General features: G+C 45.6%; 1 protein-coding gene and 1 non-coding gene across 7 annotated transcripts in view; one reads left to right on the top strand and one right to left on the bottom strand.

Moving 5' to 3' along the window:
- mtus1b (microtubule associated tumor suppressor 1b) overlaps positions 1-26,314 on the top strand; it is a 255,322-nt gene that overhangs the window by 24,375 nt on the left and 204,633 nt on the right. For 3 of the 6 annotated variants that reach the window (XM_072496876.1, XM_072496875.1, XM_072496871.1), the window contains exons 1-2: positions 2,580-2,941; positions 17,402-17,493. The exons of 1 other annotated variant lie outside the window; for it this stretch is intronic. The gene's annotated coding sequence lies outside the window, so the exon portion shown is untranslated. Of the gene's footprint in view, positions 1-2,579; positions 2,942-17,401; positions 17,494-26,314 lie in introns of those variants that run through there. 2 more of the 6 variants (XM_072496872.1, XM_072496873.1) reach the window with 2 other exon arrangements.
- trnay-gua (transfer RNA tyrosine (anticodon GUA)) lies at positions 335-415 on the bottom strand. Its single transcript is given in 2 exon segments — positions 335-370; positions 379-415. It is a non-coding gene; the product is annotated as a tRNA-Tyr (tRNA).

Genomic DNA, 26,314 nt, shown 5'->3' with positions numbered 1-26,314 from the left:
ATGAATTTACAGTGCAGAAGGAGGCCATTCGGCCCATCGAGTCTGCACCAGCCTTTGGAAAGAGCACCCTACCTAAACCCACACCTCCACCCTATCCCCGTAACCCTACCCAACCTTTTTGGTCACTAAGGGCAATTTAGCATGGCCAATCCACCTAACCTCCACATCTTTGGACTGTGGGAGGAAACCGGAGCACCGGGAGGAAACCCACACAGACATGGGGAGAACATGCAGATTCTGCACAGACTATGACCCAAGCCGGGAAAGGAATCTGGGACCCTAGAGCTGTGACTGTGCACTGTGCTACCATGCTGCCCAAAAGGGAGACCAGGCTTCCTTCGAGCCGGAATTGAACCAGCGACACAAGGCTTTAATTATCTACAGACCTCCACTCTACCAGCTGAGCTATCAAAGGACAGGCCACAAGAAACTTAAGCCACCAACATGGGGCTCGAACCCACGACCCTGGGATAAGAGTCCCATGCTCTACCGACTGAGCTCGCCGGGCTGATCGGATCCAAAGCACTATGAGGGGAGATAGGGAGATAGAGTAGACAGGAAGAAACCTTTCCCCTTGGTGGAGGGATCAATGACCAGGGGGCATAGATTTAAGGTAATGGGCAGGAGGCTTTGAGGGGATTTTCACCCAGCGGGTGGGGGGGGGGGGGGGGGAGTCTCCAACTCACTGCCTGAAAGGGTCATGGAGGCAGAGACCCTCTTAACGTTTTAAGAATTATTTTAGATGTGCACTTGCGATGCCAAGGCCAACAAGGCTGTGGGCCAAATGCTGGAAAATGGGATTAGCATAGTTGGGTGGTTGCTTTTGACTGGTGCACATGTGATGGGCCAAAGGGCCTTTCTGTGCTGTCGAGACCTTTTATGACTCTAATCCCTTATTCTTTGTCTTCAGCTTTGGATACAGATGACCACGCTGTCCTCTAAACACTCCCTTTGAACCTCCCTCTCTCCATGCCTTTCATCCATCATCCACTTGGTTTTGGGAGTACACTGACTTGGATCCATTCTGTTCCCTTCTGATTTTTCTCTGCATTAAATTTCTGACTTGATTTGATGGGGGGGGGGGGGGGGGGGGTGGGTGCAAAACCCACACAAACACGGGGAGAATGTTCTCCAATTAAATATTGTGGAGGCTCACCACCTTAAAGGGGCAAAACTACCACAACTCTACCCCTGTCTCAGGTGATTATCTGAAATGCCCATCCAGACCGGTGTTCCACTCGATGTTGATTAGTAAACACATCTAATCAAATCTCCCACCTTCCACCCAAATCTCCCACCTTGCACCCTTAAGTCCAAGGGTCATTCACCCATCACCCTTGCTTGCTAACCTACATTGGTTTCCAGTTATGAATTTGCTTCCTTGTTTTCAAATCTCTTCAGCCTTTATAGCTCTCTCCTCCAGCCCTGCAATCCTCCAATATGTTCCTGTTCTGCATCCCCAATTTTGACCTCTCTTGCATTAATGGCTGTACTATCAGTATAAGGCTGCATAAATTCTATAATTCTCAGTACATTTTTGCATGTCTTTAACATGTGCTGCTTTAAAACCTGCCTCTTTGACCAAGCTTTTGGCCATTTGCCCTAATCCTGTTCTGGAGCTTAGTATCAAATATTAATACTTGTCTTGTGTTGCGACATTAAAATCATGTATTAAATATATGGAAGTGATTCACTGGTTTGAGCAAATTAAAGAAATTTAAAGCAATTTTATGCCCAAAATGAAATCTCCAGCCCAATATTATATCTTGGTCAAGTGTTCCACAATATACATTGTTACACTAATGTATAAATAATCTCGTGTTTGAAATGATGATTCTCCTTGGGCAATTCTTCCGATTTCTCACAAACTTGCTACCACGCCAGTTCCGATGGTTGCCAAGTACAAAGCATGATTTGCAGAGACAACACATGAGGAGCAGATGTTGCTTGATGGGTTGGGTAGATGGCTCATTTGGTAGATTGCCCTCTTTCCTATTTCTGCATGTTCCTAGTAGTGTCTCGTATGTGTATGGTGCCTTCCTTCATGAGCCTTCTCCACCTTGGTCAGTTACAAGCCAGGATCTCCCATGAGTCAGTAGGAATGTTTAACCTCGGATGTTTCCACAGCTTCCCTAAACCAATTCCGCTGTCCTCCTGGAAGTGTCCTGCCGTGACCAAATTCCAAGTAGTAGTTGAATTGTGAGTCTGGTGTCCCACCTGGCAGATCTAGTTTTGAGTGATTTGTCTTGATGCTGGGCTTGGAAGAAGACATTGCTGTCAGACTGCCTTTTTTGCCATTCGATTTGAAGGAACACTGCACTTCTCCAGTGCTTGGAGGTCCTTCTTGTAGGCCATCCAAGTCTCAATTATTGAAAAACTGTTTAATTCTCCACATACTGGGGGAGCAACTTGCTGATGAGAAATAATTAGTTCTGAGTTTGTTTGTCTAAATGTAACTTGCCATGCAACAGTTAATGCTAACTTGGCCTCACCGATCAGGCCCTCCCATTTTAGTGACGAAAGCAGCCAGTTGCTTGCTGCTGCTGTATTTTGGCTCAGTTGCTTGATTGGACCTTGAACTACCGCACAGGAGTGTAGTATGTTCGGAAAGAGCTAGTCTGCAGAGAGGTCTGCAGATTTGTGAAGTATTGCCAAAACTTGGCAAATTCCACACTGTCTGAGAAAGTGAATTCTTGCTCTTATTGCTGCATGGCTGAGTTCTTCTGCAAAAGAGAGAGCAGCACTCCCATGAGCGATCCTTTAATGCAAGCTGATGGTTTGGTTTACAGTGCAACTCACTTCTAGAATGTCGCAATCGACAGAACAGCTAAAGTCAAGCTGCAGAATAATGAATGTATTCAGTGAAGATCTGGCAGGCAGAGGAAGCTTTCATTGACTTTTTAAGCGTGCTGTCATTCCATTATACGGTGCATGTTTCATGGTAAGTTGGCTTTTTTTTTATTCGACTGGTGTTGATTTCTTCTGGTTATAAATTGAGTTGTGTTGCTCTTGAGTGCATTCCAGCAATTTTTAAAAAACTGCTTCCAGACCACAATCCGAACTGGAAAACTTGTAAATGGAAGGTTACGATATATTTTTGGAATCTGAGTTGTAGTATCACAATGACAAGTTTGCAGACAACAGCTGAAAATGGAGGCTTTTTCAGTTTGTTCAGTAAATAGAAAAAAAAGAAAAATAGGTATCGCTAGCTTTTTTTCGTCCTCCATTAGAAAATTAGCTTCAAATGGAAGGCACCAGTCTTGCTTATCTGTTTTGGAGGAAACCATTTGTTTGTGCCAGATTGAGAATCTTAAAAATTGGAAGGGTTTGGAGTGGAAGGATGCAAGTTTTTTTTCATTCCACTTGGCTTCACAATTATTTTTCCAGTGATGAGATTCATTGGCTTTTGCAAATTGATCTTGTTATAACCCTCGTAGAGGTCACTGCATCAAGGGGATGTAACCTTCCGCAAGGGTTATAACCGTTATAGAGTGAAGAAAATGTATTTCGAGTATCCAATTATTTTTTTCCAGTTGAGGGGTAATTTCGTGTGGCCAATCCACCGACTTTGCACTTATTTGGGTTGTGGGGGTGAGACCCCCACAGACACGGGGACAATGTGCAAACTCCACACAGCCAGTGAACCGGGGCTGAGATCGAACCCGGGTCCTCGGTGCCGTAGGCAGCAGTGCTAACCACTGAGCCACTGCCGCCCAAAATATATTTCTTAACAAAGGTAGTCTGGAAGTTGTGTCCTGTCTTAGCTTGGACAATACTAATTACGGGGACTATATTTTACTAAAATAAACATGGCAAATTTGGATCAGGATGAGTTGCAGTGAACCTACTCACTTGTTGCTCTCTTGGCCTTTCAGGATACTGTATGATATTAAAACCATGTTAGCTCACTGGGATAATGGAGCCAGAATTTGTATAAAAAGCAAGGAATAAATGCATAACACATGGTGCAGAACTGGATTAACACTCCTTTAATCATGGCTTTGGCTGATGCCAAATATGTCCATATATCTTCCCAACTGTCTTGTCTCAATGGAATATATAGTTACACATTTATTATTTGTACATATCACTATCAAGGCCTATTTTCATTGCCCATTCCAAATTGCCAGTGAAAAGTTGATGGGTGAGCCACCTGTTGCAGTCTGTGTGATGTAGGTACACTTACAATGCCTCAGGCAGAGTTCCAGTATTTTGACTGTGAGGGAGTGAATATTTTGAAGTTGAGGTGTGTACTTTAGATGGAAATTTGTAGCTGGTGGTGATGTCATGTGTCTGCTGGATAAATTTGACAAGGTAGCCTTTGTCTTTCGAGACATGATGAGTTGAGTCTGGATAAACTGAGATCATGTGGGGCAATTGGAATTATCAGTGAAGATGCAGAGTTGAAGAACTAGGTGCACAATGCGAGTGAAAGCCAGGTTCAAAAAGAAATCAAGTGAGAGAAGTAATGAAGCAAAGACGTAGTTTGAGAGATGATTTTGGTAGCTAACCAAGAGGGAGTCCAAAAGTTTTCCAGCGGCATGAGTGGAGGTGGGGCTGATTGGGACCAAACCAGGAGATTTCCACATGGAGGGTGTAGCTCAGGTATGAAATAAGTACTTTGTTGCATCTGTCTTTACTAAGGGAGAAGATGTTGATGACTTGTAACTGAAAGGTTATGGTTGAGACCTAGAGATGGAAAAATTAACATAGGAGGTGCTACTTGGGTTGGATGTGTTACATCAAAGGATACTCTAGGGACGTAAGGGTGTAAATTCAAGAGGCAAGTCCATATATCTTCCCAACAGCTTGTATACAGGGGTGGTGCCAGATACAATGTTATACCTTTTGGGGTACAACCAGCTGGAGGCTAATCCGTTTAATAATATGAGTAGTTGGAAAGCTTTTCGAAATTATTTAGGAATTAAATATTGGGAAGTATAAGTAAGCATTGTTTAATTTTGAGTTCAGGATGAATGAGATTAATGCAGTTGGCATGGGCTTTCAATTCGAAAGGTGTTTTGATAAAGTGACACAATATACCTTTCAGCAAGGCCCTGGAATGAAAGGGAGTGTGGCAGCATGGATATGAATGAATATGGTATAAAGGTGTCCCAATGGGATGAGGAAACTTGGTCACAGTATGAAAGACATGACCAAAGAGGAGGTTCAGTTGTTGACTGGACAAACACAGGTTTTGGAGCAAGCATGGAGTTGGCTTATACCTTTGTCTACAGCCTGTGTTTTTGTACATGGTTATTTATCGATAAGCACTCCATGTCCAATCATGTGAGACTCTTCAACCTCTTCATTTGGTCGCATGAACCTCCAACAATGAAGTTGGCTATCTTGGTGAAAGTTGTTTTTCCAGATTGGAGGAAGGTGTGGAGTGGGATTGAGAGTCCATTTTAGAGCTGCTTCCCTTTATCTATATTTAAATAAATTTAGAGTACCCAAATTAATTTTTTGCCCCAATTAGGGTGCAATTTAGTGTGGCCAATCCACCTACCTTCATATCTTTGGGCTGTGGGGGTGAAACCCACGCAGACACGGAGAGAATGTGCAAAATGCACTCCATTGATCACCATCTTTACAGAAGGAGGCCGTTTGGCCATCAAGACTGCACTGACCCTCCAATAGCATCCTACCAAGTCCTACTCTCCTGTCTTTTATCCAAGTAACTTTGTACATTGTCTTTTTCAAAATAGCAATCCTATTTCCTTTTTGAATACTTTGCACCTGCCCCTCCCCGCACCCCCCGTGGGCAGCACGGTAGCACAGTGGTTGCTTATCAGTGCCAGGGTCCCAGGTTCAATTCCTGGCTTGGGTCACTTTCTGTGCGGTGTCTGCACGTTCTACCCGTGTCTGCGTGGGTTTCCTCCGGGTGCTCCTCCCACAAGTCCCGAAAGATGTGCTGTTAGGTGAATTGGATGTTCTGAATTCTCCCTCTGCCCCCGAACAGGCGCCGGAGTGTGGCAACTAGGGAACTTTCACAGTAACTTCATTGTAGTGTTAATGCAAGTTGACTTGACACTTATTATAATACAACTATATCAATCCCTTAACTACCTCTGCATTCCTGACGCCATAAAAATTTAGTGTTGGTGAAGGTCGTTTAAGTCAAATGTATAAATTCCATTGAACTTTGAGATTTATGCTAATATGTACTTTTGCATGTATTTCCCACTGTAAATGTCGTTTCTGCTTCGAGGAACAAAATTTAGCAGCTTTAGAAGAGGCTTGCTGCAGGTGGACCCAATGCACCAGAAATAAATTTTAAATTATTGGTACTCGGTGTCACAAATTTAACAGGTCATGAAAATTTGAGTTAAAGTATGTTTTCCCCAGTGCCACTGAAAATTAATTTCATTAGACCTCATACAACCAGGCACCTTTTTTTCATGATATCGTAGTTACTAGACACTCTGATGCAGTTGTTATATTACAGGACCATTAATTCAAATCAAATTTCCAAATCCAGAAAGCACAAGCTCAAACCCCAATACATCAAAGATTTTGTTCCTCGAATACTGTCAGTTTTGAGAATAAATCTTAATCTTGAGATGTTGGGCTCAAGTTCTTTGAGGAAGCCTTACCTAGTGTAGTGTGCAACAGAGTTTGTGTAATTACTTTTAAAGCAGCCCAGCACTAATCGAACAGGCCCATCTCAGGATGGACAAATGCTAGTTTTGTCTGCAACGTAAAACAGTATGTAATAGTAGCACTATGAAGACAAATCATTGTTCCATCAAGCATACTCCTTTGCAATAATTGTCAGCTTGGTTATCATTAGAATCCATGTTCAGGTCTTCATTATAACAGGATTTTTCAGCATAACCAATATACTGCAGCATAATCTGATTGCGGCAAAATGCACAAGTAAATATTAGGCACCACAGAGATTTGAACTGTAAAAACACACACATTTTATCAATTAGCCTGCATCAAATTTGTGTTTATGCTGATGACAAAGTTCATGCTTTAAAAAGTCTCCTTGCCCCTACCCAGCACTTCTGCACTAGAGGCTTGAAGATCATGCTCCTCCAAGCAAAACGCCATCCTGACTTGCAACTATCTCCATTCGTTCATTCACCATCACTGGGGCAAAATCCTGGCGCTCACTCAGAGCAGCACTGTGGGCATACCTGGCTGTACTACCTGGACTCTGAGGTGTCTCACCACCACCTCGAGGGCAATTAGGGATGGTCCATAAATGCTGACCTAGCAAGCGACACCCGCAATCTGTGATTAAAACCAAACAGCTGAGTAAAGCTGCTTGGCATTACTCTACACTCTGGCTTGAATTTTGTAATTTCTTGTAAGGCAGACACAAGATTATTCTATTTGAGTGATTATTCTATTTGAGTGAAATTTAGCTTCGTTAACAACAAATTCCTCTTTAAAACAGTGATAATTTAATTTGGATGTAATTAGGGTTCAAAGAGGAGCTTCAGGTAAATGTGACCACGATACAAAAGCCTTTCAGCCGAGAGTTTCAATTCCTCAGGAGCGAAATTGGTTAATGGCTCTAAAGAGGTTGACTAAATGGTATTATGATCTGTGACGGAACCATAACTGAATTTGAAATAATGGGCACAATCTTGAAACCAGGCCCATTGGATGACAACCCAAAATATAGTTGATATAGTGAAGATGCATCTTGCACAGCCACTTGCATCACTCCCTGTGCAACTGCAGTTCTTCAGGCAGGGAAGGTGAAAACTGCTTTTACTTCTGTTTCATGAATGTGGTCATCAGGAAGGTACACTTCTGAAAGTCTTGATGGTGTAGCTTCCAGAGTTCCTTTTTTAAAATTTAGAATACCCAATTATTTTTTTTCCAATCAAGGGGCAATTTAGCTTGGCCAATCCATCTATCCTGCACATCTTTGGGTTGCAGGGGATGAAACCCACGTAGACACGGGGAAATTATGCAGAGTTCCTTTTTCAATATACCAATAGCATGGTTTACGATTCTGGCCCTTTGATACATAACTTTCAACTCTTTGACATGCCTCTGCTATTTACATCAGTTTAGGATTCGGTCCCTTTTTAATCTACCAGCAAGTTTTGAGAGTTTCTTGCGAGTTCTCCTTTTTTTACTAGCTAGAGGAAAACAGACCTTTTTCCTGAGCATTGGGACTGGTTCTGAGGCAGGTGAGACCTGCACAAGAAGGATAGGTTTCTCCTTAACAGGACTGGGTTTACTATCCTTGCGCGATGATTTACTAGTGCTATTGAGGAGGGTTTCAACGAGATTGGTGGGGAGATGGGACCTTGAGGGAAAAACCAGGGTGGAGGGAAAAAACAGGGTGGAGAGCAGAAAAATTGGAAGTGGGAATATTAACTAATCAGGACATATCCAAGTAAATAGACTTGAAGATATTGATCGAATTATAAGTCATTGGGTAGAGGCCGAGTAAGCGGGAAAAGCTTTAAAAAGTCTACATAAGAGGTAATCCGCTTTAGCTGATGCACTGTGGTTGAGAAGCCATCGGGGATGAATCTCTTAAGGCAAGAGTTCAGTATGTGGCCTCTGGTTTGACTTGGATGACCGCAGTCTTGATTTGAGATACTCATGGCGGAAGTGTCCTCGCCCTTCCTGGACTGTTCAAACAGTTGAATATGTTCGCATTTTCTGTAGTTTGAAAACTGGGACTTCAATGCTTGGATTAGTTGCCAGGCTGAAGTTGGTGCTTGTGGTCAACCAGGATACGTGCCATTGGCGTAGTGACATGGAATGCTTTGGTCCTGAAGGTGTTCTTTCAAGAAGGATGTTCCTACTGTAGACATCAGGAGGCGCATGTGTCCTAACACAGGAAGCCATTTGAATGTTCCAGAAATAATTTTCATTACTTCCTGAGGGTGGATATCGACCACGTGTGTTTGGTGTCTCCTGAGGCTAAGCAAACAGGACAGGCAAAGCGCTGTGTTGGCTTTGCCCCAGGCAGTGCTCAGCAGTTAATCACTTATCTTGACCATGGCTCTGTGGTAGGGGCATTCCCAGTAAGTCAGTACGCAGTCAAGCGTTATGCAAAGCTACTTTGGCATTGGGTCATGGGTGAGTAGTCAGCGCAGTTTGTTGTTCATCTTCGTCATTCAGGTGGATGTGCGGAAGACTGAAACAACAGTAACATTTGGTTGAGGTCTCCATTTTCTAGAGAACATAGATCATGAGTGAGTTTTTGGATGTCCTGGAGTTCGGGGCTCTAAGCACAAAGAATGGTTTTAGAATGCTCAACGTTTTTGGTTAGCAACGTTTTGCTTTCTGAAGGAATAGGAACTGAATTCCAAGGTTCACAAAAAAGTGATTGAGGCACAGATTTGGAAAGTGCCGACATGGCTTTCTATGGACCTCTTGCCAAGGCTGCCATAGCCCATCTCCATGGCTGTGCGAATCATGTGAGCCTTGTGTATATTGGTAGAAATGCTAATTAGCTTAAGACTGCCAACTCCATTCCATCTTGTCACTGGTTAATGAGTATGATTGTCCACCTAAGAAACTCCGTGTTACTGATCATGGGTTCTAGCATGGCTGATGAGCCCGATCCCAGAGCCGCATCTTGCTCCGCACACTTGGGGAGATGGGATCGGTCCTTGGACTCCAGGTCACTGATGTTGCTTTTTTGGGCCTCATCTTGCCGTGTGGTGTCTGGGAATTGTGTCCTCTCAATTGCGGTTCCTCCAAGTAGGTTGTTTCTGAGTAAGAGCTCCAGGCGTTGACGCCCACGTTACGTTTCTTGAAGTAAGCCTTCAGGATGTCTTTGAAGTGCCTCCTTTGTGGCCCTTTCGTTCGGAAGCTTTCCTTCAGCGGGGCAAAGACGGTTTGCATTGGCAGTCGTGATCCTAATCACATGGTTGGCCCAGTGGAGTTGGTTTTGGATCATCATGACCTTTCTGCTGGTGCTTTTGGGACTTTCATGGATTGATGTTAGTACGCCTGTCCTCTCCGTTGTTGTGGACAAACCATCTCCAATAGCACTGATGGTATCTTACCCAGGCCTTAAGGTGGCATCGCATCTGTACATCGTCCAATTTTCTGTAGAAGAGTTGATAGGGTGACCGCCTTGTACACTAGGATCTTGCATGTCAGCACAGATGTCGCGGTCATCATCAAAGACTTTGTGTCCGAAGGAGGCACTTGCGGATTAGGTATGATGTTGGATCTCTGCATCGATGCCTCCCTGAGAGGAGGTTTCCACCTAGGTATAGGAAATGTTCCATGTTTGATAAGGTTTCTCCATTGATCTTGGGGAGAGATACGGATCTTGCCCTGGGTAGGTATGTAAAGGACTGAGCCATGCTGAGGTTTTCGATTGGATTTGCTTATTGTCACGTGTACCGATGTACAGTGAAAAGTATTTTTCTGCGAGCAGCTCAACAGATCATTAAGTACATGGGAAGAAAAGAAAATACATAATAGGGCAACACAAGGTATACAATGAAACCATTGTAAGTTCAGTAAAAAGTGGATCTGTTGGGGAGAGCTCCCAGAGAGCCCCTCCTCGCTCGCGACCCATTCTTAGGTATGCTTCCACGCAGCTGTCAAGAATGTCTCTGAGATTCTCATCTGAGAGAGTGGAGATAATGTCAGAAGTTCCAGAAGAGTTTGGAGTTGGTGATGATATCAGAAGTTCCACGAGCAACGTCAGTAATATTTTCTTCCTGGATTTCAACCCGTTGACGTTGACGGGCTTTCTGTCCATCCTGTAGAAGGTATCCACTCCACTGCAAAGCCTGCTCTTGACAAGGTGAAGGATGGGGGTGATGACATCCCTGCTTGACTCCAGTCGAGTCTCAGGACATCCAGACCTCATGGCCCTGTCCTGTCTCCTCTCATCTATTACCCCAGGGATTGTCTTGTGGTGGCAGGGGTGTACGAGTTTCCTCTATGATGTGAAGGAGCTGCGCTCTAAAAGCTAGGGATTTGAAACCAACCTATTGGACTCTAGTTTCCTTCAGGTAGACGTCTGATGTGGGACATCTTGGTGTATGCCATTGCACATCAGCAGACATACTGCCCTTGAGGGCAGGTCCAGTTCTAATGGCAAGGGAATCTCGACGACTGAGGACCTCCCTCCTGCTACAACAAAATTAAGTAGATGATGATTGTTGACATACCTAACACTTCCCCCTGTGACTTGGATTAATAATCAACCTTTGGCACAGCTGTTCTGATTAATTTACAGGTGTGAGTACCTTGCAAGCACCCAATAACACAATTATACAACATTACAGCGCAGTACAGGCCCTTCGGCCCTCGATGTTGCGCCGACCTGTGAAACCACTCTAAAGCCCATCTACACTATTCCCTTATCATCCATATGTCTATCCAATGACCATTTGAATGCCCTTAGTGTTGGCGAGTCCACTACTGTTGCAGGCAGGGCATTCCACGCCCTTACTACTCTGAGTAAAGAACCTACCTCTGACATCTGTCCTATATCTATCTCCCCTCAATTTAAAGCTATGTCCCCTCGTGCTAGACATCACCATCCGAGGAAAAAGGCTCTCACTGTCCACCCTATCCAATCCTCTGATCATCTTGTATGCCTCAATTAAGTCACCTCTTAACCTTCTTCTCTCTAAAGAACACAGCCTCAAGTCCCTCCGCCTTCCCTCATAAGATCGTCCCTCCATACCAGGCAACATTCTGGTAAATCTCCTCTGCACCCTTTCCAATGCTTCCACATCCTTCCTATAATGCGGCGACCAGAATTGCACGCAATACTCCAAATGCGGCCGCACCAGAGTTTTGTACAGCTGCAACATGTCCTCATGGCTCCGAAACTCAATCCCTCTACCAATAAAAGCTAACACACCGTACGCCTTCTTAACAACTCTCTCAACCTGAGTGGCAACTTTCAGGGATCTATGTACATGGACACCGAGATATCTCTGCTCATCCACACTGCCAAGAATCTTAGCATTAGCCCAGTACTCTGTCGTCCTGTTCTTCCTTCCAAATTGAATCACCTCACACTTTTCTGCATTAAACTTCGTTTGCCACCTCTCAGCCCAGCGCTGCAGCTTATCTATGTCCCTCTGTAACTTGTAACAGTTAGTTATCCAAGTCTATTAACTACTGGACAAATAATATGCTTGCCTTGAAATATATATCCTAGCCATTTGGTGCTACATTAAGCTTTCAAAGCTTGATGGGTGTATTACACCAGTGCTAGTTCAATTTTTGGATAACATCCTTCCGCACTGTCCACAACTCCACCGACTTTAGTGTCATCTGCAAATTTACTCACCCATCCTTCTACGCCCTCCAGGTCATTTATAAAAATGACAAACAGCAGTGGCCCCAAAACAGATCCTTGTGGTACACCACTAGTAACTGGACTCCAGTCTGAACATTTCCTATCAACCACCACCCTTTATCTTCTTCCAGCTAGCCAATTTCTGATCCAAACAGCTAAATCTCCCTGAATCCCATGCTTCCGTGTTTTCTGCAGTAGCCTACCGTGGGGAACCTTATCAAACGCTTTACTGAAATCCATATGCACCATATCAATTGCTTTGCCCTCATCCACCTGTTTGGTCGCCTTCTCAAAGAATTCAATAAGGTTTGTGAGGCACGACCTACCCTTCACAAAACCGTGTTGACTATGTCTAATCAAATTATTCCTTTCCAGATGATTATGCACCCCATCTCTTATGAACCTTTCCGAGATTTTTCACACAACAGAAGTAAGGCTCACTGGTCTATAGTTACCGGGGTTGTCTCTACTCCCCTTCTTGAACAAGGGGACAACATTTGCTATCCTCCAGTCTTCTGGCACTATATCTAGACAAAGATGACTTAAAGATCAAAGCCAAAGGCTCTTCAGTCTCCTCCCTAGCTTCCCAGAGAATCCTAGGATAAATCCCATCCGGCCCAGGGGACTTATCTATTTTCACACTTTCCAGAATTGCTAACACCTCCTCCTTATGAACCTCAAGCCCTTCTAGTCTAGTAGCCTGACTCTCCGTATTCTCCTCGACAACATTGTCTTTTTCCTGTGTGAATACTGATGCAAAATATTCATTTAGCACCTCTCCTATCTCCTCGGACTCCAAGCACGACCTCCCACTACTGTCCTTGACTGGCCCTACTCTTACCCTGGTCATTCATTTATTCCTGACATATCTATAGAAAGCTTTAGGGTTATCCTTGATCCTACCTGCCAAAGACTTCTCGTGTCCCCTCCTGGCTCTTCTTAGCTCTCTCTTTCGGTCCTTCCAAGCTAACAAGTAACTCTCGAGCGCCCTAACTGAACCTTCATGTCTCATCTTTACATAAGCCTCCTTCATCCTGTTGACAAGTGTTTCGACTGCCTTAGTAAACCATGGTTCCCTTGCTCGACAACTTCCTCCCTGCCTGACAGGTACATACTTATCAAGGACACGCAGTTGCTGTTCCTTGAACAAGCTCCACATTTCCTTTGTGCCCATCCCCTGCAGTTTTCCTCGCCCTCCGATGCATCATAATTGCCTTTCCCCCAGATATAACTCTTACCCTGCGGTATATACCTATTCCTTTCCATCACTAAAGCAAACTTAATCGAATTGTGGTCACTATCACCTAAGTGCTCACCTACCGCCAAATCTAACACCTGTCCTGGTTCATTACCCAGTACCAAATCCAATACGGCCTCTCCTCTCGTTGGCCTATCTACATACTGTGTCAGGAAACCCTCCTGCACACGTTGGACAAAAACAGACCCATCTAAAGTACTCTAACTACAGTGTTTCCAGTCAATATTTGGAAAGTTAAAGTCCCCCATAACAACTACCCTGTTGCTTTCGCTCCAATCCAGAATCATCTTTGCAATCCTTTCCTCTACATCTCTGGAACTTTTGAGAGGCCTATAGAAAACCCCTAACAGGGTGACCTCTCCGTTCCTGTTTCTAACCTCAGCCCATACTACCTGAGTAGACGAGTCCTCATCAAACGTCCTTTCTGCCACTGTAATACTGTCCTTGACTAACAATGCCACCCCTCCCCGTCTTTTACCACCTTCCCTGAGCTTACTGAAATATCTAAACCCCGGCACCTGCAACAACCATTCCTGTCCCTGCTCTATCCATGTCTATCCAACATCGAAGTCCCAGGTACCAACCCATGCCGCAAGTTCACCCACCTTATTCCGGATGCTCCTGGCATTGAAATAGGCACACTTTAAACCACCTTCCTGCCTGCCGGTACACTCCTGCAACTTTGAAACCTTACTCATGACCTCACTACTCTCAACCTCTTGTATACTGGAGCTACAATTCAGGTTCCCAAGCCCCTGCTGAACTAGTTTAAACCCTCCCGAAGAGCATTAGCAAATTTCCCCCCCCAGGATATTGGTACCCCTCTGGTCCAGGTGTAGACCATCCCGTTTGTAGCGGTCCCACCGACCCAAAATGAGCCCCAATTATCCAGAAATCTGAAGCCCTCCCTCCTGCACCATCCCTGTAGCCACGTGTTCAACTCCCCTCTTTCCCTATTCCTCGTCTCACTAGCACGTGGCACGGGTAACAACCCAGAGATAATAACTCTGTTTGTCCTAGATCAAAGTTTCCACCCTAGCTCCCTGAATTCCTGCCTTACATCCCTATGCCTTTTCCTAACTATGTCGTTGGTACCTATGTGGACCACGACTTGGGGCTGCTCCTCCTCCCCCTTGAGGATCCCGAAAACACGATCCGAGACATCACGCACCTGGGAGGCAACACACCAACCGCGAGTCTCTCTCGCTCCCACAGAATCTCCTATCTATTCCCCTAACTATGGAGTCACCAATGACTAATGCTCTACTCCTCTCCCCCCCCCCCTTCCCTTCTGAGCAACAGGGACAGACTCTGTGCCAGAGACCTGCACCCCATGCCTTACCCCTGGTAAGTCGTCGTCCCCCCAACAGTATCCAAAGCGGTATACTTGTTACTAAGGGGAACGACTACAGGGGATCCCTGTACTGACTGCTTCCTCCCAGTCCCTCCCACCGTCACCCATCTATCTTTATTCTTCGGAGTAACTGCATCCCTGAAGCTTCTATCTATGACCACCTCTGCCTCCCGAATGATCCGGAGTTCCTCCAGCTCCAGTTCCCTAACACGGTTTCTGAGGAGCTGGAGATAGGTGCACTTCCCACAGATGAAATCAGCAGGGTCACTGACGGCGTCCCTCACCTCAAACATTCTGCAGGAGGAACATTGCACTACCTTCCCTGCCATCCCCTCTAGATTAAAAAAAAGAAAGAAAGAGTTTACCTGTTATTCACTCCCCTTCTCAGCAAGCACTCACTCAGCAACCTCTGCGCCCTGCACGATAACACCCGAGGGAAAATAAAAGAAAAACTACTTACCAGTCACCAGCCAATCCCTTACCTGCAGGATGCGACGTCACGGTTAAACTTCTTTCTACTTCTACCTGCCCTCAAGCCTTCCTCTTGATCTTCACAGCGGTTGGTTTTTTTTTTTTGGTTAGAGGAGGGGGTAGGGATGGAAACAGTGAAGAAGTGTTTCGGGTTTAAGTGTCACTTGACAACAGCTCCTCCACAAACCACCTTCAAGTTCGGGTGACCACAACGGAGGTATGCAAATTTCCCTTGCAACAGCCAATCAGCAGAATCAAAAATTGCAAATAGTGGTTGATATGGCAAACTGTCTGGTGCACTTTTGGAAATTGAGTGCACTCGATGTGCTCATGATCTGCACAGATTAACCAGTCCAAACCTACTTTAGGCAAGTGGCTGTGACGTTGAGATGTAATTCTTGATTAGTTTGGACATGCAGCTAATGGGTGGAGGGGGTTGGGAAGAGAAATGTTGACCACTTAAATTCCCATAATATAAAAATATTAAGGCAACAGGCAACATAAGTGGCCTGATTGCAAAATCAAATTTTAATGGAGGGAAAAATGACATGCCAAAGATACTATTCAGAGATGAATCAAGAATCGGAATTGTTTTGAAGCAAGACAGTGACTAATGGAACACGTGTAGTTTATATTATTCAAGGATTTGATTTTGATTCTGTGGTGCTTTGCCAACAGTGGTTTACTGTGTAAGCATAATGTTAAGATCTAAATTAGAAATATGGGGCGTTATCCTTCGGCCACACTGCGCTGGAAAAGCAGCTCGCTGTGGTGCAGCGTGGCCGGTGAAAGCTGGGAGACCCCTCTCTCAGGATCTACCCAGCTTCCACCCACACTCTCGTGAGATTTCGCGTGAGATTTCGCAAGGGGAATCCTGCCCACAATGGGTGGGATCACCTTTTAGCAAATCTGCATATTAGAGTATGACCGTAAGCCTCACGCTCTAATATGCAGATTCCAGGTACCTGAGGCTTTGGGGTTCAATCCTTTCACCACCTGGGTACCCTGGCAGTGCCTGCCTGGCACCCTAGTGGTGCCATGGGTGCCGGCCTGGCATTGCCAAGGTGCCCGGTGGCATTTCCAGCTGGCAGGGGTGGTGCCAGGTTGGCATTGCCAAGCTGGAGTTTGTGAGCGATCAGGCTGGGGTTGCCTGGTGTAGGTGTTGTCCCATGTTGTCTCCCATGTTGTGTTTGGGCTGGCCTCCCATGTTGTGTTTGGGGAGGTCGGAGATTTTTTTCGGGCTTTGAGCTCTCTCTATAAAGGGGAGTTCAGCGAGCGGAGCTCCCCACTGGTTTAAAAAAAACACCCCACTGTTGTAAAAAAAACCAAAAAACAACGGGGCTATGTACGGTCTCGGCCGCGCGCTACCCCCGTTCAGGCCCTTATTGAAAGCGAGTTGTCTTGTTTCTCGGCACTTGAGTGTGCCGGGAAACATGTGACTAAATGCGCTCGCTTGGGGACTTTGTTCCTTTTGGGAAGATCGTGTTTTTAATTGGATGTTGCAAGCTGCTAGCCAGTTAAATGACTAGGTTGCCTCGAGATTGTGGGTGAAGAAACCGATTTGGGTTTTTAGATTAAGTTGGTCCAGGGCCAATTATATAATGCATCATCAACTTGATGTCAGCGCTAATAGCCATGCAGTCAGTGTTTTTCCTCTGAACTGGTGGTATTTGTCCATGACCTCCAGCGAGAGGTTATCCTGTTCTTGCATGCTAGCTTTATTTTCAATTAAATGCTTTGTGCTCTTTAAACGGGGGCAAAAATCAGCAAATTTAAGACCAGATTCTGCAACAACAGCAGATCCTAAAATTATATGAGGTCAAGGTATTTATTTTCTTGTGCATTTAAACAACCCCACTGAATTAAATTCACAACTTGATTGACGTTCATAAGTTGAGGGTTTCCCTCCGACTCCTGTGCTTGTACTTAGTATTTTTATTTGCAGTATTTTGTCAATCATAGTCACTAGCTTAGCACTTGAATAGCATTCCCTTTAATGATGTCAGCCAAATCTTTGTGCTGTAATGTAATGAGTTTATTGTTTCTCCAACAGTATTCCTCAACCTCACTATTTGATTGGAAGGGGAACAGCAGGATTGAAAAGATGCATTATGTTTAGAGGATGAATCTTTCCTACTAGACTGAGTGAGTGGAACTTGTTTTTAAAACCAAAATAAGGTGTCTCATGTTCACATTGTGAATGTGTACATTAAAATAAAACTTACAATAACCCATTTCAATTGAGTTGAGCTGGTGGGCAATCAATTAGACTAAATTCCTAATATTGGTCCATCGCATGAACTCCACTCCATTCTATTCTATTGAAGGTTTTCTCTGCATCCAGGGAGACGATCACCTCTGCTGTCATTTTCCCAGGTGGGGTCATTATTACATTGAGCAGGCATCTAATGTTCACTGTTAGCTGTCGACCCTTGACAAACCCGGTTGATCTCCTGCAATCACTTCTGGCAGGCAGCTCTCCAGGTGCCTCACCATTGCTTTCGGTCGTACATTTGCCTCCGTGTTTGAGCGAAATGGGTCTGTATGCTCCACACTCTTGTTCGGTCTTTCTCCTTTTGGGGATCAGCGAGCTTGAGGCATGGGCCAGTGTGGGTGGCAGGGCCTCCTTCGATAGTGAGTCGTTGAATATCTCCCAGAAGTGCATAACCATTGCTGCTGAAAATCTTTTGTAAAAGTCTACCAGGAACCCATCTGGACCCCGTGCTTTCCCTGGCTGCATGGAATTAATGCATTCTGCGATTTTGCCTAACCTTTGGGTGCATCCTCCTGTCCTCCCGTACCATGTTGTATCCAGTCTGTCAAGGCACTGTTCCATCACCAAGTTCCTCTCCCGGGGGTTTGGAGGTGTCTAGCTCTCGGTCGAAGTTTGCAAAGGCCTTCTTAGGGTCTGCTACCATTTCCATCCCTAACTTGTGCTATCTCTTTCTCAACTGTGTGCCAGCATGTGGCTGGTCTCGTCTCTTGTGTTCATAGAAGGCCCCCCATGCCTGGCAGAGCAGGTAGACTACCTTCCTGGTGGGAAGCAGATCAAATTCCATCTGCAGCTTTTAGCTCTGTCAGCAGCTCCATGGTTGGGGCTGTGGAGTACCGCTGATCCACTTCCAGTATGGAGTTGATCAATCATTGCTTGGCTGCCCTTTCTTTCCTGTCCCTAAGGGCACTATAAGCTATAACTTTCCCCCTAATCACCACCTTCAGTGCCTCCCAGAACGTGGAGGCTGAGACCTACCCATTCTGTTTGCAGGTTACATAACCAATGATGGCTTGGCACACCTTTGTGCAGAATTCCTTATCAGTGACGAAAGCTGCTTCCTTTGGGGGGGGCATTGGGCCCGTCCCTTCTCCAGCTTCCCCTCCATGTAATGTGGTGAACCGTCTGAGATTATAATCGTGGAATATTCTGTCTTTGTTACACCTGAAAGCATGACTTCTGGGCCGGATGGGATTTACCCCAGAATACTGAGGGAAGCAAGGGAGGAAATTGCTGGGGCCTTGACTGACGTCTTTGTATCCTCATTGGCTACAGGTGAGATCCCAGAGGACTGGAGAATAGTGAATATGGTACCGCTGTTTAAGAAAGGTAGCGGGGTAATCCTGGAACTTGTAGGCCGGTGAGCTTCACGTCGATCGTAGGTAAATTATTGGAGAGAATTCTCAGGGACAGGATTTATCATCAATCATCTTTTGGCACCTCCTCAAACACGATCAAGTTAGTGATGCGCAACCTCCTTCACAAAACCATGCCGTCTATCAGCGATAGATGGCATGGTTTTGTGAAGCGTAGGTCGTGCATCACTAACTTGATCAAGTTTTTGAGAAGGTGCCAAAAGATGATTGATGAGGGGAGGGCAGTGGATGTTGTTTACATGGACATCAATAAAGCCTTTGACAAGGTGCCTCATGACTGACTGATACAAAAGGTGAAGTCACACGGGATCAGAGGTTAGGTGGCAAGATGGATACAGAACTGGCTCGGTCGCCGAAGGCAGAGGGTAGCAGTAGAAAGGTGTCGTTCTGAATGGAAGGTTGTGACCAGTGGTGTTGTGGGCTTCTTGTCATTTGTGGTATACGTAAATGATTTGGAGGGAAATGTATCTGGTCTGCTTTGTAAATTTGTGGATTACCCCAAGGTTGATTGAGTGGCAGATAGTTTGGAGGATTGCCAGAGGATACAGCAGGACATAGGTTGGAAACTCGGGCAGAGAAATGGCCAATGGAGTTTAGTTGTGAGGTCATGCATTTTGGTAACAGGGGAAATATACAGTAAATGATCTTGGGAATATAGAGTGTCAGAGGGATCTGGGCTTGCAGGTCCACAGATCTTTGAAAGTGGCAACACAAGTGGACAAGGTCGTCCAAGAAAGCATACAGAATGCTTGCCTTCATTGGATGGGGCATTGAGTATAAAAACTGGCAAATCCATGCTGCAGTTGTATAGAAACTTGGTACGGCGGCACTTGGAACATTGAGCACAATTTTGGTCGCCACACTACCAGAAGGATGTGGAGGCTTTGGAGAGGGTGCAGAGGAGCTTTCCCTGGATTTTGCCTGGTCTGGAGGGTGTTAGCAATGTGAAGAGGCTGAATAGACACTGACTGTTTTCATTGGAAAGACTGAGGTTGAGGGGTGACCTGATAAGGTCTACACGATTGAGGGGCATGGATAGAGTGGATGGGCAGGCACACTTTCCCAGGGTAGAGGGGTCAGTCACTAGGGGGCAAAAGTTTAGAGGAGATGTGTGAGGTAGGCTTTTTACGCAGAGGGTGGTGAGTGCCTGGAAAGCATTGCCAGGTGAGGTTGTGGAAACATATTGTTAGGATGGGTACAGAGGGATACGGCACAAGCAACTGCTGAGGGTTTTGGCCAAGGTTGGTATCACAACCGGTATAGTCTTGGAGGGCCGAGAGGCCTGTTCCTGTGCTGTATTCTTTGTTCTACTGGCTTTTCGGCTGGGCAGTTGGTTCTTTCCCATCCTGCTTGCAATGTGGTTGATTTTTTTGAGGGGGGTAAACTGAGAGATTATAGGTACTTTTCAGTGCCAGTTTGTTGGAGTTAAAAGGCCTTAGTCAAAGTTCTTAGCTGAGTCGCCTTTTGTGCGACCACTCAGCTCATGGCTGCCACCGGAGGTTCTCGAGTTCTACTGACAATGTAGCTGTGAGGCAAACTTGCCGTTTGTGGAGCTATGCAAATCCCAATCTGGAAATTTTTTAAATCAATATTTTTATTGAAATATCAAAAAATTTACAAATCACAACAGTACCAACACACGTATCAGGAAATAAATACAAGCATCAGCACTAACAGGAACCCCAATAACAAATCCCCCCCCCCCCCCCCCCCCCCCCCCCCCGCCCCCCCCACCACCACCCAACAACTAACAGTGACCAGGTCTAAATTTAAATGGCTGCTATCTACGATACAACCTATCGATCGACCCCCTCACCATGAACTTGACGTTCTCAAGTAATAAGGATTCCATTAAATCACCCAGCCACGCTTTGGCACACGGTGGCGTTGCCTGCCTCCAGCTCAGCAGTATCCATCGCTGGGCCAACAACCATGCGAATGCCAGAGCATCTGCTTACGACACCCAAAATACAACCATCAACAGACAGGATTGCTGATGTGGTGCAGAAAAAGGGCTCCCAAACACTAACTTGGGACAGGACCAGAACATTTGCGTTTGGTGAGCAGGCCCTCGATCACTGCTCTCACACATCCTCAAAAAATGACTCATTCTAGCCCTGGTGAGATCTGCCCTAAACCTCACCTTTAGCTGGATCAAGCACAACCTGGTGCAGGGTGATGTAGCATTCACCCCACAAAGAGACACACTCCACACCATCTCCTCCAAAATGGGTCCCAGCTGCTCCTCCCACCTGGCCTTCACCTCATGCACCGTAACCTGCTCTTCCCCCATGATCTGCCCATCTAGCCAAGATGGCCTACCCTCCTACGACCCCGTACACGAGAGTATCCTTTCCAGCAAGATAGACGGCAGTGTTTCCAGAAAGTCGGAAATGCCCACCAAACAAAGTCCACCACCTGGAAATATCTGAACTGATCTGGTCCCCCAAGCTCTACTTTCTCCTTTAACTCCTCCCAACCCGCAAACCGCCCTTACAGAAAAAAATCCCTCACCATCTTGATCCCCTTGTCTTTCAATGTAACATCCAATTTCGCCGACTCAAACAGTGGTTCCTACAGATTGGGGCCTGGCTTGACACCACCCTCTGCTTAAAATGCTGACACAGTTGCCACGGAGACTATCACAATATTCGCTGGCAAAAACAGCAGTGATGCCGTCGCCAGAGCTTCCAGACCTGTCCCTCTATATATGACTCCAACTCTATCTGTACCCAACACACCACTCCAACACCAAAGGGACCAGCTAGTCTGTGAATTTCTTGGATTCCACCGGGAACCCATCAGGGTGGTGCCTTCCCCACCTGCATCTTATCAAGAACTCTGCGGATCTTCCCCAACTTCATTGGCACCTCCAATGTCTCCTGCAACTCATCACCCACCTGAGGAAACTCCAAGCCCAACAAAAACTCAACAATCTCCTGCTCGTCCTCTGGTGGCTGTGACCTGTAAAGCCCCTCATAAAAGGAACAAAACACCTCCTCATTAATTTTCTCTGGGGTAGAGACTAACCCACCTCTCTAGCAGCCTCCCTGACAGCCTCTTGCCACCTTAATTGATGTGTGAACAGTCAGCTAATCTTTTCCCCATACTCGTATACCATCCCTTTAGTGCTGCAGCTGTCGCACTGCCCGGCCTGTGGACAGCAGGTCAAACTGCATTTGCAGCTGCATCCTGTGCACCAAGAGCTCTGGTGTTGGGTTACTACCCACATGTAGAATTTCATCCACATCACACAAACACAAAACTATAGCTAGACGATTGCACCCCTCCCAAACTAACTGGCCCAACAGGCTGCAGCCTCCCCTTTTCCCATTGCTAGCACAGTGGCTTCCAAACAGGATACCCTTAACATATCCCTTCTTCCCCCTCCCCAAACTGTTCCCAAACCTGGACAAGATGCAAAAACCTGTTTCTCCTCCACCCCCCAACCAATCACTGCAACCATTTACCTTTGTGACAGGTATGATTCCAACCAGTGGAGAGCTTTCCCCCTGATTCCCATTGACTCCAGTTTTGCTAGGGCTCCTTGATGGCATGGGAGTCTGAGAAATGTTTTGCATTGTTGGGTAGATGCCAGTGGTTGTAGCTGTACTGTAACAGCTTGGCTTGTGGTGTGGCAAGTTCTGGAGCACACGTCTTAAGTACTGTTGCTGGAATCTTGTCTGAGCCCATAGCAGTTGTTGGATGCCATGCCCTCAGCCATTTCTTTATCCTGTGGAGTGAATCAAATTGACTGAACACTGACATCTGTGATGCTGCGGTCCACCGCAGGAGGCAGAGATGGATCATCCACTCCACACTTCCAGCTGAAGATTGATGCAAGCAAAAGGAATATGTCCATTACCTTGGAAATTGGCTATCCCTGTTGCTTTCTCTATGGTAACAGACTGCATTGCTGACCAATCAGAGCCCTCTTTCCCAGTATAAGTTGTGAATTGTTTGCCATTTGGCTTTCTTGTAATTGTCCTGATGAGTACAAGATTCCTTTTTGGCAACATGCTTTTTCCATCAAAAAGAAAGTTATGGTTATTGCACCTTTGACTTGTAGATGAACATTTGTGTACACCCCCACTGCCTTCATTGGGATCTGAACTGAACTATTTCGTGCAAGTTATGAACCTGTGATAATATGGCTGCAGTTGTCTAACGATGCTTCTGTGATAGATATAAATAGGTATCTTCAGTGTGTTAAGATCTCTGGCTAATTAATGTAAAATATGGGCTCAGTCAGCAAAAACCTTCCTGCAATAAGTAAGGATTTTAAAATTTGAGAGGGCAGCACGGTAGAATAGTGGTCAGCACAGTTGCTTCACGGCTCCAAGGTCCGAGGTTCGATTCCCGGCTTGGGTCACTGTCTGTGCGGAGTCTGCACATTCTCCCGTGTCTGCATGGCTTTCCTCTGGGTGCTCCGGTTTCCTCCCACAGTCCAAAGATGTGCGAGTTCGTACTGGGTTATGGGGATAGGGTAGATACGTGGGCTTGAGTAGGGTGCTCTTTGTAAGGGTCGGTGCAGACCCGATGGGCCGAATGGCCTTCTGCATTGTAAATTCTATGACCTATGAAATAGTTTTGTTTTGTTTTCTTATTGGCTATCTTGACGCGAGGGAGAAATTGTTTTGGTTTAAGGTGGGTCCCTTGGGAAGCTAGACATTTCCATTTTGGGTTGGGAAGAAAATATCTAGATTGAAATATGGTTCCAATTCATCCATTTACTTCATGAGGATAAAGTGTATTTGAAAGGTTATTTTCACTGATGATTTGAGCAAAACTAGCAGGATGGAGGACGCCTTGCCTCAACTCTAGTTTGGCTGGAGCAATATTGTAAGTGACAGTTGAGATTTCTTTTTAAGGGACCAATTTTTAAAAATGGTACTATAAAGTTGAAGTAACTTTTTAAAGTAAGGTAAATGTGGCCTGTTGATATAAGCACACTTTTCCAACTATCTCTGCAGTATTCTGCCAAAAATTAATTTTTGGGAGTATTGAGTCAGCAACTCTTCACACTATTTCAGCTGGTTTAACATAGAACATAGAACATAGAACATAGAACAATACAGCGCAGTACAGGCCCTTCGGCCCACGATGTTGCACCGAAACAAAAGCCATCTAACCTACACTATGCCATTATCATCCATATGTTTATCCAATAAACTTTTAAATGCCCTCAATGTTGGCGAGTTCACTACTGTAGCAGGTAGGGCATTCCACGGCCTCACTACTCTTTGCGTAAAGAACCTACCTCTGACCTCTGTCCTATATCTATTACCCCTCAGTTTAAAGTTATGTCCCCTCGTGCCAGCCATATCCATCCGCGGGAGAAGGCTCTCACTGTCCACCCTATCCAACCCCCTGATCATTTTGTATGCCTCTATTAAGTCTCCTCTTAACCTTCTTCTCTCTAACGAAAACAACCTCAAGTCCATCAGCCTTTCCTCATAAGATTTTCCCTCCATACCAGGCAACATCCTGGTAAATCTCCTCTGCACCCGCTCCAAAGCCTCCACGTCCTTCCTATAATGCGGTGACCAGAACTGTACGCAATACTCCAAATGCGGCCGTACCAGAGTTCTGTACAGCTGCAACATGACCTTCTGACTCCGGAACTCAATCCCTCTACCAATAAAGGCCAACACTCCATAGGCCTTCTTCACCACCCTATCAACCTGGGTGGCAACTTTCAGGGATCTATGTACATGGACACCTAGATCCCTCTGCTCATCCACACTTTCAAGAACTTTTCCATTAGCCAAATATTCCACATTCCTGTTATTCCTTCCAAAGTGAATCACCTCACACTTCTCTACATTAAACTCCATTTGCCACCTCTCAGCCCAGCACTGCAGCTTATCTATATCCCTCTGTAACCTGCTGCTTCCTTCCACACTATCGACAACACCACCGACTTTAGTATCGTCTGCAAATTTACTCACCCACCCTTCTGCGCCTTCCTCTAGGTCATTGATAAAAATGACAAACAGCAACGGCCCCAGAACAGATCCTTGTGGTACTCCACTTGTGACTGAACTCCATTCTGAACATTTCCCATCAACCACCACCCTCTGTCTTCTTTCAGCTAGCCAATTTCTGATCCACATCTCTAAATCACCCTCAATCCCCAGCCTCCGTATTTTCTGCAATAGCCTTCCATGGGGAACCTTATCAAACGCTTTGCTGAAATCCATATACACCACATCAACTGCTCTACCCTCGTCTACCTGTTCAGTCACCTTCTCAAAGAACTCGATAAGGTTTGCGAGGCATGACCTACCCTTCACAAAGCCATGCTGACTATCCCTGATCATATTATTCCTATCTAGATGATTATAAATCTTGTCTCTTATAATCCCCTCCAAGACTTTACCTACTACAGACGTGAGGCTCACCGGTCTATAGTTGCCGGGGTTGTCTCTGCTCCCCCTTTTGAACAAAGGGACCACATTTGCTATCCTCCAGTCCTCTGGCACTATTCCTGTAGCCAATGATGACATAAAAATCAAAGCCAATGGTCCAGCAATCTCTTCCCTGGCCTCCCAGAGAATCCTAGGATAAATCCCATCAGGTCCCGGGGACTTATCTATTTTCAGCCTGTCCAGAATTGCCAACACCTCTTCCCTACGTACCTCAATGCCATCTAATCTATTTACCTGGAGCTCAGCATTCTCCTCCACAACATTATCTTTTTCCTGAGTGAATACTGACGAAAAATATTCATTTAGTATCTCGCCTATCTCTTCAGACTCTACACACAACTTCCCATCCCTGTCCTTGACTGGTCCTACTCTTTCCCTAGTCATTCGCTTATTCCTGACATACCTATAGAAAGCTTTTGGGTTTTCCTTGATCCTTCCTGCCAAATACTTCTCATGTCCCCTCCTTGCTCGTCTCAGCTCTCTCTTTAGATCCTTCCTCGCTACCTTGTAACTATCCATCGCCCCAACTGAAACTTCACACCTCATCTTCACATAGGCCTCCTTCTTCCTCTTAACAAGAGATTCCACTTCTTTGGTAAACCACGGTTCCCTCGCTCGGCACCTTCCTCCCTGCCTGACCGGTACATACTTATCAAGAACACGCAGTAGCTGATCCTTGAACAAGCTGCACTTATCCAGTGTGTCCAACACTTGCAGCCTACTTCTCCACCTTATCCCCCCCAAGTCACGTCTAATGGCATCATAATTTCCCTTCCCCCAGCTATAACTCTTGCCCTGCGGTGTATACTTATCCCTTTCCATCCTTAACGTAAACGTCACCGAATTGTGGTCACTGTCCCCAAAGTGCTCACCTACCTCCAAATCCA

Source organism: Scyliorhinus torazame, chromosome 3, assembly GCF_047496885.1.
Source record: "Scyliorhinus torazame isolate Kashiwa2021f chromosome 3, sScyTor2.1, whole genome shotgun sequence".
Lineage (NCBI taxonomy): Eukaryota > Metazoa > Chordata > Chondrichthyes > Carcharhiniformes > Scyliorhinidae > Scyliorhinus > Scyliorhinus torazame.
The sequence above is the reverse complement of the archived record's forward strand: the minus strand, read 5'-3'. Positions and strand labels throughout refer to the sequence as shown.